Raw genomic sequence first — 12,679 nt, 5'->3', positions numbered from 1 at the left:
AACCCGGAGAAATGCACATTCGGAGTTGGGTCCGGGAAATTCCTCGGATTCATGGTGTCCAACCAGGGAATCGAAATTAATCCCGATAAAATCAAGGCCATCGAGGACACACCATTGTGGATAGTGTCAAAGCCGTTCGAAGGTTAACCGGGCGCTAGCTGCTTTTGGGTCGATTCATCTCGAAGTCCACCGACAAGAGCCACCGGTTCTTCTCACTGTTGAAGAAGAAGAATAACTTCTCATGGACCCCCCAGTTCTTACAAGCCTTGGAGGGACTCAAGCGGTACCTCTCGAGCCCACATTTGCTTTATACTCCGAATGCAGACGAACATGTGTACCTGTACTTAGCGGTAACTGAGGTAGCGGTAAGTGGAGTCCTGGTTTGGGAAAAGTAAGGTACGCACTTTCCCGTCTATTATGTTAGCAGAACTCTAGGCGGGGCCGAAACTATAACTAGAAACTTTGGCGCTCGCTTTGCTATGCGCCTCTAGGAAGCTAAAACCGCATTTTCAATGCCATCCCATATATGTTATGACTACTTACCCATTGAGAAACATAATGCATAAACCCGAGCTCTCGGGATGATTGGCCAAATAGGCCGTGGAAATTAGCAGGTACGATATCGAATATAGACCACAAACCGCCATCAAATCTCAAATTTTGGCGGGTTTCATAGCCGACTTCACACCGGCCCTAATTCCTGATTTTGAGAAGGAGTTATTGTTAAACTCGGGGACCTCTTCCGGAATCTGGACCCTCTTTATGAACGGCGCCTCGAATGCAAAGGGGTCCAGGATTGGCATCATGTTAAAGCCGCCAACAAGTAATGTAGTTAGGCAATCTATCAGAACTGTAAAATTGACTAACAACGAGGCCGAGTATGAGGCCATGATTGCAGGTCTTGAACTCGCTAAAAGCTTGGGGGCCGAGGTTATTGAAGCTAAGTTTGATTCCCTCCTCGCACTGAACCAAGTCAATGGGACGTTCGAAGTCAAAGAGGAATGGATGCAAAGATATCTAGATAAGCTACATATGACGTTACATCGGTTCAGGGAATGGACGTTACAACATGTGCCTCGGGATCAAAACAACAAGGCCGATGCTCTTGCTAACTTGGGATCGTTAGTCGATGAAGATGAATTCAACTCAGGGACGGTCTTACAACTCATGAACTCGGTAGTGGAGGAAGGCCATGCCGAGATAAACTCTATGAGCTTAACCTGGGACTAGAGAAACAAATACATAGATTACCTAAAGCCTGGAAAACATCCGTCGGATCCTAAAGAATCGAGAGCTCTACATATGAAGGCTGCCCAGTTCAGCTTGTTCGAAGATGGTACCCTATTCAGAACAACATTCGATGGCCCACTCGCAATATGTCTAGGATGGGGGGGCACCAAGTATGTTTTGAGGGAAGTCCATGAGGGCACCCACGAGAATCATTCGGGCGCTGAGTTGTTGGTTCAGAAGATAATCAGAGCTGGCTACTACTGTATCGACATGGAAAAAGGCACAGCAGGTACTTACTGAGTGCGAGTTCTGAGTGTGAGTGCAAAGTGCGAGTGCCGAGTGATGAGTGACTGTGAGGAATGAGTAACTGTGAGGATAGAATGACTGTGAGGAAAGAGTGACTGTAAGATTGGAGTGAATGGGAGGACTGGGTGACTGTTACTTTGAGAGGATGCATTGATTTCATTATTTGCTGCATTTCAGTTGTCATATATCACTATTTTGAAAATTTCGGAAAAAAGTTATTTTCTGTTTCGGTCAAACTTGATATGAAATTTCAGTGAAATCTTAAATGTTGAACTTGAGAGCATGCCTACTCTTTTATATTGGAAAGTATTGTATTTGACTTAGCTGAGAAGCTCGTCACTACTTTCAGTTATTTATTTATTATTGTTACTTACTGAGTTGGTTGTACTCATACTACACCCTACACTTCGTGTGTAAATCGAGGTGATCCCAGATACAGTGGGTGTTGATTCTTTCGCACAGTCGATTTTTCGGAGATTCAGAGATAGCTGCCATATTTCGCAAACCTTATCTCTCCTTCCCTATCCTTTTGTTATTGTATTTGGTCTCAGATTATTATTATAGACCAGATTTTTCCCAGACATGTAATGTATAGATGATCATGTACTCAGTGACACTATGTTTTGGGAGTGTGTTTATTTCTAATATTTGTAGGATTTACTCTTAAACTTAATTATTATGTTTTCAGTATTTAAAAGAAATGGTGGGTTATTGATGTTGTCGGTTTGCCTAGTATCGAGATAGGCGCCATCATGACGGGTGAGATTTTGGGTCGTGACAGGTTGGTATCAGAGGCTAGGTTACATAGGTCTCACGAGTCATGAGCAGGTTTAGTAGAGTCTTGCGGATCGGTACGGAGATGTCTGTACTTATCTTCGAGAGGCTGCCTAAACCTTGGCAAAATTTCACTTTCTTGTATTCTATCATGTGAACTTGTTGATTCCGGAAAACTAAAATTCTGTTATTCTATTCTCTCACAGATGGTGAGAATATGTACTACCGGATCTGACGGTCAACCACCAGTGCCACCAGTTAGGGCCGCGAGAGGCCGAGACCGTGGTAGAGGTCGGGGCCTAGGTGTCGCTCGAACAGTAGTTGGCGCAGCACCTATAGCACCACCAGTTGCTCCAGCTCAGGAGTAGATTCGGTGGGACCCGCTCAGGCACCAGCTGTGCCCATTGAGATTCAAGGCCTACAAGAGGCTTTGACTCAGATATTGACAGTTTGCACTGGCCTTGATCAGGTGGTTTAGGCTCAGGCCGCACTAGCCACTTCTCAGGCTGGGGGTGGTACTCATACCCCTGTTTCCCCTCCACACCGGGGGCACTACCAGCCCAGCCGACTGCAGCTGCTCAGGCCCCGGTAGTCCCCGTTATGAAAGATGATGAGCAGAGGAGACTTGAGAGATTTGGGAGTCTTCGACCTCCATCATTTAGCAGTGCTGAGTCAGAGGATGCTCAGGGTTTTCTGGATAAGTGCCAGCGGATGCTTTGGACAGCGGGCATTCCGGAGACCAGTGGAGTCTCGTTCACCACTTTTCAGTTTTCTAGGGCTGCCTTCAGATGGTGGGAGGCCTATGAGAAGTGCAGGCCGGTCGGTGCTGTACCACTTACATGGCAGGAATTCTCCATTCTCGTTTTGGAAAAGTTTATGCCGCAGTCTTATAGAGAGGAGCTACGCAGACAGTTTGAGCGGTTACGTCAGGATGGCATGTCTGTGACGCAGTACGAGATGAGATTTTCTAAGTTGGCTTGTCACGCGGTTTGGTTGGTTCTCACTGATAGGGAAAGAATTAGGAGATTCATTGATGGCCTCACATATCATCTGCGGTTACTTATGACTCGGGAGAGGGTATCTGGTGCTACTTTTGATGAGGTTCTTGACATTGCTCGGCAGATAGAGATGGTCCATAGCTAGGAACGTGTAAAGAGGGAGGCCAAAAGTCTTAGTGGTCCAGGTGATTTCAGTGGTGTTACTTCAGGGGCCAGTTTCACCGCGGTAGGGGTCGTCCTTACAGACACACTTAAACGGGTTGTCCAGTTCACCATGGTGCATCATCCAGCCATGGTTCATATAGTTCTCATCAGGGTCAACTATCCCTCGGCGCCCTTCCAACCCAGAGTTCGTCCTGTGCCCCTTCAGTTCAGGGTTCATTTACACCGGGTGCTTCTAATAGTTATTCTGGTTCTCGGGGCCTGATACAGTCCGCGCCACCATCAGTATCAGGGAGCTGCTTTGAGTGCGGGGAATTTGAGCATATGTGGAAACAATGTCCTCATCGCTCGGGAGGTCCAATGTAGCAGAGGAGTTAGACTACGACTTCAGCACCAGTTACTTCTCCACCCGCCCAGCCAGCGCGGGGTGACGGCCAGTCAGCTAGGGGTCGCCTAAGAGGGGGAGGACGATCAGGTGGCGGTCAGGCCCTATTCTATGCTTTTCCTGCCAGGCCAGATGTTGTTGCCTCAGATGTAGTGATCACAGGTATTGTCTCAGTGTGCCATAGTAAGGCTTCTATATTATTTGACCCTGGTTCTACTTATTCGTATGTGTCATCGTACTTTACTCATTATCTGGATATGCCCCGTGAGTCCTTAGTTTCACCTGTTCATGTATCTACGCCGGTGGGTGATACTATTATTGTGAATCGTGTGTATCGGTCATCTGTGGTAACTATTGGGGGACTGGAGACTAGAGTTGATCTTTTATTGCTCAATATGGTTGATTTCAATGTAATTCTGGGTATGGATTGGTTGTCTCCATGTCATGCTATTCTAGACTATCACGTAAAAACCGTGACGTTAACAATGCGGGGGTTGCCAAATGTTGAATGGAGAGGTTCTCTAGATTATGTTCCTAGTAGGGTAATTTCTTATTTGAAAGCCCAACGTATGGTTGGGAAGGGGTGTTTGTCATACTTGGCTTTTGTGAGAGATGTTGATGTAGATACTCCTACTATTGATTCAGTACCGGTAGTGAGAGACTTTCCTGATGTATTTTCCGCAGACCTGCCGGGTATGCCGCCTGACAGGGATATTGATTTTGGTATTGACTTGGTACAGGGCACGCAGCCCGTTTCTATTCCCCCGTATCGTATGGCACCAGATGAGTTAAAGAAATTGAAAGAGCAACTTTAGGAACTTCTTGATAAGGAGTTTATTAGGCCTAGTGTGTCGCCTTGGGGTGCACCGGTTCTGTTTGTGAAAAAGAAAGATGGTACTATGCGGATGTGTATCGATTACAGGCAGTTGAATAAAGTTACAATCAAGAATAAGTATCCTTTTCCGCGTATTGATAATTTATTTGACCAACTTTACGGAGTGAGGGTATTCTCCAAAATTGATTTGAGATCTGGGTACCTCTAGTTGAAAATTCAGGATTCGAATATTCTAAATACGCATTCTAGACTCGTTATGGTCACTATGAATTTCTTATGATGTCATTTGGGCTAACAAATGCCCCAGCATCATTCATGCACTTAATGAATAGTGTATTCCAACCATATCTTGACTCATTTATCATAGTATTTATTGATGATATCTTGGTGTACTCACGTAGCCAGGAGGAGCATGCACGACACTTGAGTATTATACTACAGAGACTAAGAGAGGAGAAACTTTATGCCAAATTCTCTAAGTGTGAGTTCTAGCTTAGTTCAGTAGCATATTTGGGACACATAGTGTCCAGTGAAGGGATTAAGGTGGATCCAAAGAAAATAGAGGTAGTTCAGAGTTGGCCCGGGCCATCTTCAGTTGCTGAGATTCAGAGTTTTCTCGGCTGGGTCGGTTATTATCATCATTTCATGGAGGGTTTCTCATCTATTGCATCGCCTATGACTAAATTGACCCAGAAAGGTGCTCCGTTCAGGTGGTCGGATGAATTTGAAGAGAGCTTTCAGAAGCTCAAGACAGCTTTGACTACAGCTCCAGTATTGGTATTGCTTATGGGTTCAAGGTCTTATACTTTTTTTTTGTGATGTGTCATGTATTGGTCTCGGCGCAGTGCTTATGCAAAATGGTAGGGTGATTGCCTATGCATCCAGACAGTTAAAGGTACATGAGAATAATTATGCGGTCCACGACCTCGAGTTAGCAGCTATTGATCATGCCTTGAAAATTTGGTGGCATTATTTGTACGGGGTACATTGTGAGATTTACACTAATCATCGAAGTCTACATCATTTGTTTAAACAGAATAATCTTAATTTGTGGCAGTGAAGATGGTTGGAGTTGCTTAAGGATTATGATATCATAATTCTCTATCATCCTGGAAAGGCCAATATGGTGGCCGATGCCTTGAGTCGTAAAGCAGAGAGTTTGGACAGCTTAGCATATTTACTGGTAGCAGAGAGGCCTTAGCTTTGGATGTTCAGGCCTTGGCTAACCAGTTTGTTAGATTGGATGTTTCGAAGCCGAGTCGAGTTTTGGCTTATGTGGTTTCTCGGTCTTCTTTATATGATCGCATTAGGGAGCGCCAGTATAATGATCCCCATCTACTTGTCCTTAAGGACACGGTTTAGCACTGTGATGCCAAAGAGGTCACTATTGGAGATGATAGTGTATTACGGACGCAGGGCACGCTATGTGTGCCTAATGTAGATGGTTTGCATGAGTTGATTCTCCAGGAAGCTCATAGTTTGCGATACTCTATTCATCCGGGTGCCGCAAAGATGTATCAGGATTTGAGGCAGCACTATTGGTGGAGGCGAATGAAGAAAGATATAGTTGAGTTTGTAGCTCGGTGTTTAAATTGTCAACAAGTAAAGTACGAGCATCAGAGACCGGGAGGATTACTTCAGAGACTTGAAATTCCGGAGTGGAATGGGAGTGTATTACCATGGACTTTGTAGTTGGGCTTCCACAGACATTGAGGAAGTTTGATGCGGTTTGGGTGATTGTAGATCGGTTGACCAAATCCATGCATTTTATTCCAGTTGGTACTAATTATTCTTCGAAGCAATTGACTAAGGTTTATATCCACGAGATTATTCGCTTACACGGTGTGCCGGTGTCTATCATTTCAGTTCGGGACACGCAGTTTACATCACAGTTTTGGAGAGCAATGCAGCGAGAATTGGGCACACAGGTTCAATTGAGTACAACATTTCACCCTCAGATAGACGGGCAGTCCGAGCACACTTTACAGATATTGGAGGATATGCTACGTGCTTGTGTCATTGATTTTGGAGGTTCTTGGGATAAATTTCTGCCACTTGCGGAGTTTGCTTACAATAACAACTACCAGTCGAGTATTCAGATGGATCTGTATGAGGCATTATATGGGAGACAGTGTCGATCTCCGGTTGGTTGGTTTGAGCCGGGTGAGGCTAGGCTATTGGGTACTGACTTGGTTCTGGATGCTTTGGAGAAGGTTAAAGTGATTTAGGAGCGGCTTCGCACGGCACAGTCTAGACAGGAGATTATGCCGACAGGAAGGTCCGTGATGTTGCTTACATGGTTGGGGAGAAGGTTCTGCTCAAAATTTCACCAATGAAGGGTGTGTTGAGGTTCAGGAAGAAGGGCAAGTTGAGCCCTCGGTATATTGGGCCTTTTGAGATACTTAAGAAAATTGGAGAAGTAGCTTATGAACTTGCTTTGCCACCCAGTCTATCAGGTGTTCATCCAGTGTTCCATGTATCCATGCTCCGAAAGTATATCGGGGATCCGTCTCATATTTTGGATTTCAGTACAGTGCAGCTGGACGGTAATTTGACTTATGATGTGGAGCTGGTGGCTATTTAAACCTGGAGGTTTGAAAGTTGAGATCAAAGGACGTAGCTTCAGTGAAGGTGCAGTGGAGAGGCCAACCAGTCGGAGAAGCTACTTGGGAGATTGAGCAAGAGAAGCGGAGCAAATATCCACACCTATTTGAGACTCCAGGTATGATTCTAAGCCCGTTCGAGGATGAACGTTTGTTTAAGAGGGGAAAATGTAATGACTCGGTCGGTCATTTTGACTATTGCAATCCCGTTCCCCCATTTACTGCTCAAATTATGATTTACGGTTGTTATTTGGCTTGTCGGGTTAATTGGTTCGGATCCGGTGAGGTTTTGGAATGATTTGGAACACTTAGTTCCAAGGTTTAGAATTTAAGTTGAAAAGGTTGACCGGATGTTGACTATGTGTAACGACCCCGGAGAAATTTTGCTAAGGAAATTAAGGTTTTGTAGTGCCGAGATAGATCAATTAGTACAAAGATTATAGAAGCTCGCTGCGGCTCGGACGTTTTGGGTTGAACAATGCACCGATGTTTAAAGAAAACTTTTGCCGAAAAGGGGTCATTTCTGCAACCACTATGCGGTCGCAGAATCACTCTGCGGACTGCATAATGGTCGCAGAGTGGATCAGGAGAGGGGCAAGATTTTAGGAAAATATGCGGATCGGGTTCCGAGACATGGGTTCCACGAGCAAATTTTGAGTGAATTTTAGATTTTTATTGGAAAAATAGTATTTCCTTATGGAATTAATTACAATAATTGGTATTGATTGAATTGAATTAATTGTGGCTAGATACGAGGCTTTCGGAGACCAAGGGGCAAGGGCATAGCGAAATAAAGAATTACATGATTTGAGGTAAGTAGCAGTTCTAAATTTGGTCCTGAGGGTATGAAACCCCAGATTCTATGTTATGTGATTTGTTTTGAGGTAACGCATATGCTAGGTGACGGGCGTGTGGGCGTGCACCATAGGAATGGCGACTTGGTGAAATTACATGGAACTATCTAGTTGAATAATCTGTTAATATCCGTACATTCTCTACGTGTTAGAGAAAAATTGAGCTGAGACTCGTATTGAAAATCATGCTTAGGCATATGCTGTTATTGTTGGTACCCACTTGGGTCATTTCTGTGGTTGAATTTTATGATTCAAATTGTAATTTCACACTCAGTCATGTTCATTCATTTCATATCATATCTCTGTCTCTGTTTCTATTTATTGATGCATCATATTATCATTTTGGGATTATTTTCATGACATCTTGAGACCGAGAGACTGGAGAGGTTGATGACAGAGTGAGGCCGAGGGCCTAATTGTGAGGATATATATGGGATCGGGCTGCACGCCACAGCATGTTTCATTACTATATGCCATGATTGGCTTGTTATAGCGCTTGGGCTGAAGGAGCCCCTCCGGAGTCTGTAGACACCCCAGTGAGTGCAGGTACCTACTGAGTGCGAGTGCCGAGTGCGAGTACGAGTGCAGAGTGCGAGTGCGAGTGCTAAGTGTTGAGTGCGAGTGCCGAGTGATCAGTGACTGTGAGCAATAAGTGACTGTGAGAAAAGAGTGACTGTGAGGAAAGAGTGACTGTGAGGTTGGAGTGAATGGAAAGACTGAGTGACTGTTACTCTGAGAGGATGCATTGATTTCATTATTTGCTGCATTTCAGCTGTCATATATCACTATTTTTGAAATTTCAAAAAACAATTATTTTCTGTTTCGGTCAAACTTGATATGAAATTTCAGTGAAATCTTAAATGTTGAACTTGAGAGCATGCCTACTCTTTTATATTGGAAAGTATTGTATTTGACTTAGCTGAGAAGCTCGTCACTACTTTCAGTTCTTTATTTATTATTGTTACTTATTGAGTTGGTTGTACTCATATTACACCCTGCACTGCATGTGCAGATCCAGGTGATCCCGAATACAATGGGTGTTGATTCTTTCGCACAGTTTATTTTTCGGAGATTCAGAGGTAGCTGCCAAGTTTTGCAGACCTTGTCTCTCCTTCCCTATCCCTTTGTTATTGTATTTGGTCTCAGATTATTATTATAGACCAGATTTTTCCCAGACTTGTAATGTATAGATGCTCATGTACTCAGTGACGCCAGGCTTTGGGAGTGTGTTTATTTATAATGTTTGTGGGATTTATTCTTAAACTTAATTATTATGTTTTCAGTATTTAAAAGAAATGGTGGGTTATTGATGTTATCGGCTTGCCTAGTATCGAGATAGGCGCCATCACGACGGGTGAGATTTTGGGTCGTGACAAGTACGAACCTAGAACTGCTAAAGGAAAGGCGCGACACCGCCCTCATCCGGTTGCCCGCCCAAAAATAACGGATCGAAAGATATTACAATCGGAGAGACAACCTTCGACACTTCAATATCGAGGACTTGGTGTTAATAAAGGTGACACTAAACACCTGAAACCCGAACGAAGGGAAGCTAGGGCCTAATTGAGAAGGTCCATATCGAATTATAGAAATCACTGGAAAAAGATCGTACAAACTCGAAATGGTGAACGATGAGCGGCTACTGAATAAATGGAACATAACCCACTTAAAACGATACTACTGCAAAGGCACGATCTTATTTATTACCTTTCTTTATATATATTACGGGTGGGACTAACACTTGCAGGTAACAACTAAGGAATGATGCAACTATTAGGCCTGAAAGCACGCATTGCACTCTTTTTCCCTTGAACCGGTTTTGTCCCAAATGAATTTTTCGGCAAGGTTTTTCACTAGGCAACAGTGGATCGTGCTAACTTAGAATTGAAGGCCAACTATGAATCGGAGTCAAGGTTTGCATCAACAGTGTCCGAGCTCTCTCTAAGATCGGCCCCGAATACTGGGAGCCATCTACTTCATCGATCGAAGTTGGGCCTCTGCCAAGGCCAACTGCTCCCAGGCGGAATCCTTTTCTGAAGCCAATCGGTCCATCTTACCCTTCCACTTATCGGCCATGGCCTTGAATTCATCCATCTCAGCACGGAGCTGATCAACCCGATCAACCTTCTGCTGGACTTGTGGATTTTGACTGTTAGACACCGTGCCTAGCTCATCACCACTAACTTCAATGATTTTTACCTATTCCAACAGGCCGGCGTGCTCCTTCTGAGGCGCATCCAACTCGGCTCGGAGGCTCTTGACTTCTCCTTCATGGAGCTCACTGAGAAGCTTATATATGCCTCTATTCTCAATAAGCTCTTTGACTTCGGCCTTGAGTTGGCTCAGCTCATCCCGGTACAGGATGAAGGTCTCATGGTGGAGCACCGAGGCCTACAAATACGAGAAACAATATTAGAATTATCAAAAAGTAGTTCAAACATTAGAAAGGATATTATAATCATCAAGAATTATCGAGAATTACCCGTTTAGTGCATGTTGTTCTTCATTAAACAGGCATGACACTTCTACTTCATTTATTTTGGCTCGGTCTTCTTCAGTTACCAGACACCAGAGGTAACTGGCTATCCCTACGGGGGCAAAAAGGATTTGGGCATCTCGAGAAGGGTGATAACGACAGTCTGCTTCCGACCAGAATTCGTGCTCGAAGTGGGAAACCGATTGGTTAATCTTGGGCTTGAGCTCGACCCGCCAACAGCTGAAGGTAGAACTTTCTTCGGCACCTCTAAGTCACTCAACCCGGTAAAATCCTCCGGGGTAGATGAGTCTATATCGTCAAAAATGCCTCAGAAGGGATCATCCGCTCCACGGACCTTCTCAAAGGTTCTCTCCTTCGTCGTTCGGACTTTATCGAATATTGATTCTGTTAACGAAGTCGATCCCGAAATATCTATACTGCCGGGAGGGGCAGGTCCGGCATCTCATGAGTCCTCGTCCCTTACCTCGACATCAGCCTCGCGAACTTGAGGGGGATTAGCTTGAGTCATTTCCCTCTCAGTTGCCACCAATTCCTCGGGGATAGATGGCTCATGGGCCATGAAGATGTCATCCTCCTCGGGCTCGTCTCTGAGCCGGAGGAGTGATTCCGAGTCAAGCACTCAGGAACTGGAGGTTTCTTTTGGCTTACGAACCAGACTCCTTTTCGTTTTCTTTTTCTCCGAGCTCGGTGAACTCGGAACCCTTTTTACTTTCTTCTCCCCTGCTGTGGCCCCGGGCTGTCCCGAAGCAGAAGAATCGGCAGGTAACTCCTCATCCCCAACTGAGGGCCTAGGCTCGACGGTCTTAGGCAAACCTGCAAAATAGAAGTAAAGAAACAATAATAAGAACGTGATGAGAAGGAGCCTAACACAACATACTCGGGAAAGAAATCTTATGAATTTTAGTTATAACTCCGTATTTTTAGTACATTACTTACCTTACATTTTAGGTGTTTTAATGCGAAACTATTCTATATTTGTGCTTAATTGAGTTTATTTTATGTGTAGGTATATTGGAGATGAAATTGGAGCAAAGTAAATATTGAATGTGTAATTCATGCTCTAAAATAATATTATAGTTGAGCAAATTAAAGGAAGACAAAAGAAGTTATTGCAAAGAATTGAAAGAAGGAGCATAATGAGAAACGTTAAATGGAAAAGTTAGGCAGCAACAGCAAATTGAATCGAAGAAAGAGTCAGGCTACGCGAGCTATTTTGCTCGCTATAGAGCACGCGAGACGAGCTATCTTTCTAGCGTTTGAGCGTGCACCGCACAGTGTACAGCGAGGTGAAGCTCGCATTTTGCCTCGTGAGGCGAGGCCTGTAGCGAGAGTGTTCCAGAAATTTAAAGCCTATTTTGTCTCTTTTTTTATTTTGGACTTGGTTATTTCGTCTAGGTCTTTTCCCTACATATATAAATAGTCATTAAATACCATTTTTAGAGGAGTTTTGCGATCAGAGGCAAGAACATCACGTGGAACAACTTTTGGAGGAGAAAATCATAGAGTTCTTCATTCCTTTATATTTTCTTTGTTATTTGTTTATGCAAAATACTTGAAAAATTATTACTACGAACATGAGTGGCTAAGCACTCTAGTTTCTAGGGTTGTAGTTGACATGATTATTAATGTTTATTAATTACATCTTCGTTAATTCAGATTATCATCTTGTGGTTGTTTCTTTAATTCTAGTTTTTACTTGTGAATTGTTGTAGCTACCAATTCACCCTACTATCTATGCTATACTTGGGAAAGCCGTGTATAGATTATAGTAGAATTAGAGAGAGCTATTTTCTGAATCCGTGGCTCGGGGGAAGATTTCACGATTAGGATAGGAATATACTTAACAGTCTTGCTTAATTGAATACCGTATTATATTCGTTCATGATAGACTCAATACTATAGGAATATAGGATTGATATATTGTGGGAAGGCGAGTAGTATTGTGGGAACATGCTATTCATATAAACGATCTGGTTAATTAGCAACCATAGATAATTTGGATTAACGAGTGTAATTATTGAATTTAATAGGATTG

The sequence above is a fragment of the Nicotiana tomentosiformis genome, chromosome 5 (genome assembly GCF_000390325.3).
Source record: "Nicotiana tomentosiformis chromosome 5, ASM39032v3, whole genome shotgun sequence".
Classification (NCBI taxonomy): Eukaryota; Viridiplantae; Streptophyta; class Magnoliopsida; order Solanales; family Solanaceae; genus Nicotiana; species Nicotiana tomentosiformis.
The sequence above is the reverse complement of the archived record's forward strand: the minus strand, read 5'-3'. Positions refer to the sequence as shown.